This window comes from Molothrus aeneus, unplaced genomic scaffold (assembly GCF_037042795.1).
Source record: "Molothrus aeneus isolate 106 unplaced genomic scaffold, BPBGC_Maene_1.0 scaffold_63, whole genome shotgun sequence".
NCBI classification, from domain to species: domain Eukaryota; kingdom Metazoa; phylum Chordata; class Aves; order Passeriformes; family Icteridae; genus Molothrus; species Molothrus aeneus.
Window position 1 is genome coordinate 352,535 of NW_027099215.1, and position 4,181 is coordinate 356,715.

General features: G+C 50.4%; 1 long non-coding RNA gene across 1 annotated transcript; it reads left to right on the forward strand.

Moving 5' to 3' along the window:
* The first annotated feature begins 2,764 nt into the window (after nucleotides 1-2,764).
* LOC136571106 (uncharacterized) lies at nucleotides 2,765-3,773 on the forward strand. Its single transcript, XR_010785639.1, has 3 exons — nucleotides 2,765-2,795; nucleotides 3,031-3,235; nucleotides 3,313-3,773. It is a non-coding gene; the product is annotated as an uncharacterized lncRNA (long non-coding RNA).
* Nucleotides 3,774-4,181: the final 408 nt, after the last annotated feature.

A 4,181-nucleotide genomic window follows, 5' to 3' on the forward strand; every position in this document is an offset into this window, starting at 1 on the left:
ATGCCGTTGGGGGCACCCCAAGGTGCCCAGGAGAGGGAGCCCCACTGCGGTGCAGGAGCCGGTGGGGGGCGGGCGAGGGGCGGGGGTCACGCTGGGTGCCGTCCCCCAGAGGGACCCAAAGCTGCCACCAAATGCGCAGGGAAATTGCATTCCAATGTCTTGGGACAGAGGCTCATGGGAAGTTTTCTCAGCTATCCAAGGCACGGAGCCCTGGAGCCCTGGAGCCTGAGCTGCTGTGTGCTTGCTGTGAGCCTTGAGGTGAGCGCGCATCATTGCGGGCTTGGGATCGATTGAAATGCACTAAGGAAACCAGCTCTGGGGAGGGAGGGAGGGAGGGAAATGCTCTCTTAACATGTGCCAATGCTTCTGTCAAACTCATCAGGGCAGGACAGCGTTCAGACTGAAAGTGTGAGAAGCTGTGGAATGAGACAGAGAATCTGACAGGAGCACCGGACTCACAAGTGCACGTATTTTGCTTTTGGCTTGGATTTAAACTCAGAAGTTGTAAGGAATTTGGGAAGGAGAAGGGACATTTCAGAAGGAGAAGAAGAAAAAGAAGTTGTTGTTTTTTTTGACAGCCCTGGCAAAATCTTTGGTTCTAGCTAATAAAGGAAGTTAGTTGAAATAAAAAAAAAGAAAAAAACATGGGTTTTTTTCCTTCACTGTTGTATTCGTTGGTGGTAGATGGTGTGTTGTTTTATTTCTTGGTCTTATTAACTCTGTGTAAATAGTTTTTTTGAATGAAGCTAACTTTCTGGACGGGTTGGTTTGTATTTGAGGTAGGATTAATTTCAAGAGGTTTCTTTCCTAGACTTCTGATAGGTATTCCTGGGATTTTGGTTTTGTTTACTGTATGTATCAACAGAGAGATTTGGTAGGGCCAGCTGGGCTGCTGGAGTTTTGGGTGTTAATTTATTAGATGGCTTTTGTTAAACACAGAATAATTATGTAAGTTAACAGCAAATTACCCAATTTATCTAGGTATGCTACCTAAACACAATGCTTTATGTGTTACCATTTTTCTGTTGTTCTGCTCCAAGTAGTTGTGTCAAAAAAGAAAGCGCTGTTATTTTTCTGAAGAGCTTTCTTCTTTAACAAGGCCATTACTCCCTTTGAATTTGAGTCAGAGGAGCCAAACAGCTGCAGCTGCTCTGAGGGCTTTTATATTCAGTGGGATTAGCCCCCTCCCTTTTCCCAGGCATCATGGGAATGGGAGGCGGGCACCATCAGGGGTATATTAACCCCAGCCTTTGCTGAGGGCTTTCATTCCTTCTCTGGGATGTGCTGGGGTGAGGGCTCTCTTGTCATTTCAGTGAAGAGGCTCTTTCAGCTTATCTCAGCTTGCTTTCAGCAGGTGTCTCTGAGCATTTAAAGCAATAGAGGCTTGGAAGATACTGTGAAGAAAATGGCATGGAATACAGGGAGTATTTAAGGTGACGATTTCAGATTTTGTGTTTAGGGGTGATAAAGCGCATTTGCAACTTCTGGTTTTGTTCTTGTTTTGTGTTTTTATTGTTTTTAGGAGGTGCACAGCTTCCAGAGATCCCAGGTTGTGTCAAGCACAGCACTTCTTTCAGCAGATTCATCATGTCACAGGAGGCATCTGCCCAGTGTCAAAAATGATGTTTGAGATTGAGGCTTCAGGTGAGTTGAGGTTTGTGACTGGGAGAGGGAGGGTGAGCAGGTATCCAGTTAGGAGTTATTGGGGGGCAGGGGGGTTTGCAGGCAGCAGGGTGAGAAAGGGTGTTTATCTGAGGGCCCCCGCACACAAGGCTTTTCAGAAGCATAGCAGAGGCATTCCCATGTCTTCCTCACACAAGGTCATCCAGTGCACTCACAGGAATGCCATTTAACTTTGCTTTTCTCTAACCCAGGTGCCACTCATAATAAAGGTCACACCTTTGGAATCAGGATGAAGGTGGAGCCTGAAGGAGCCAGGCACACTCAGGAGAGGGCAAGTAGCTGACTTGCTGGGATTTGGCCCACATAACTCTGAACTCATACGTTGGTTTTGGTTTTCTTTATTGTAGCTGACCGAGAGGCTAACAGGCGATCACGGGGCCCTCCGAGGCAGACTCATTTCAGGTGCAACGTGGATTCACATCACCGATCATCCAAAAGATAAGTCTGGGTCACGGCCTGGAGATGGGAGAGCAGCAGGTTGGGAGTTCTTGGGACAGATTGAAAAATTAGCAGAGGGAAAAGCAATCTTCTCCAAGGGGCCTCTTAGGACAGCTCAAGGGAGAAACTCCACATTTGATGGCAGCGTGCAGGCGGGCAGGGCAGAGCAGTTCCGGTCCACGTCGTGTTGTCCGGCGTACCGTGTTACCTACTGTGTCTTTGGGGTCCCTTTTGCCTTTTCCCCTCGAGGCCCTCACCACAAGCATAATGTGTCGTGTTTAACGTCCCCCCGTTTGTCACGTTCTGTGTCACGGGTGTCTGCACATGTTTGTGCCGGAGCTGCTCTGCCCTGCCGCAGAGGCTGCTGCAATAGGACAAGGCTCAGGGACACGCAGTTTGTGGGGTGTCGCCGGACTCTAGATGATATTCCTAGATAGACACAAGATGTTTGGAGCTGTGAAGATATCTTGCAGCCCTTTGACGTTTGTCCTCGCTTTCTTTCAGACGCAGAAGGATAAAATCCAGGGCAAAATCCATCCACCCATCCCAGGTGAGGAGGTTCCCCCGAGCAGGTCAGTCACCGTTTGTCTCTGCAGGGGCAGTGTAAAGTGTGACTCTGTTACAGCTCTGTTCTTTTTCTTTTTAGGAAGTAAAGCTGGACATCAGCAGTCAAGGTGAGGTGGGCAAGGTGAGCACTGAGTAGCGTACAGAAGCAGTTGTTATTGCTCCAGTCTCACTTTCCGGTGCAGCTCTAAGCATCTGTTCCTGTTTCTGCGCTTTAGGCAATCCACTCGGAGTACGCCGAGCCCCAGTCACCAACCGGCCGACGCGCCGGGTTTGCCGCTCTCCCGAGCCCTGGGGAAGTATCACGGGACTCGGCGATGAAGCCTCTGCCTTTTCTATTTAAAGGTGTCACCAGGGCAGCCTTCAGCAATGGCCGAGGAGTTGCGTTGAGTCAGGGAAGTAGGGAGGAGGAGCGAGGCTCCGCTCAGGTTTCAGCAGCGCCACATCACCTCGTCTCCTCTTAGCCCAGGCGTGCCCCACGACGATGGCGTCAGCCTCCGAGTGCGGCTGAAGCGTGCGGCCCCAGGAGCCGGGCATTCTTGGGAAAAGAGTGAGTGGCAGAATTGTTGGGTTTTGGCCAATGTTCTGCTGAGGTTATGCATTGATATTTCGTTTTCTTTATTGGAGCGGACAAAGAAACAACAGGAAGTTGTTTAACAAGAGTGCCAGCAGGACCTTCCCAGCTGTCGAGGCAGCCTTCCCTTGCACCTGACACAGACCGGCATCCCCAGATGCCTGAGAGATAAGTAGAGGGCTACGACCCACAGAGGGGATGAAACCAGGGCGCAGGGCAGGGACCCACCGGGAGGGGTTTCTGAGTCCGCTTTGGAGACGGGGGTGTCCACGAAGCGGCCCCTTAGGCCTGGGGGGGAAATAAAAGCAAAGTCTCACTTTTGATCACAGTGCTGAGGTGCGCAGGGCAGAGCAGTGCCGGTGTGTATCGTGTCCCTTGTCTTTTGTGTATTATGTGATATTTGGGTATCTCATGTCTTTTATCTTAGCCCTGTGAAGGGCCTGTCGGAAACCTTGGCGCCATTCTTAGAATCTGTGATCTCAGTGTTCCTCAGCCTGGTACCCAGGCCATTGAACTTTTGACTCGGGAGCTCCGACAGGCATCAGAATTGCATCTCTCTTTGGAAGCATCCAGTCAGGTGGCTTTTCTGGTCTTGTTCTGAGCTGCACGGACAGCCGTGCTCCTCAATGCTCCATTTCAACGGATTAGGCTTTGTAAGAATGCGAGGTTAGGGAGAGGATTCTGACCGTAGGATTCCTGGGTATCCATCTTTGCAGTTCTTGGAATAAATCCTTCAGCCAGCATCTTCCTCCAGGGTTCTCTGAGCCTCATCAGTTTGCCATCTGTCTCACCTCGGTCATCTCCTTTTGCATTCTCTCAGTCCTTGCAGCCACTTTCCTTGCCAGGAGCTTTCTGTCCCTGTTGTGTCCCCCCTGTCTGTCACGTCCTGTCCCGTGTCACGGGTGTCAGCGCACACATTTGT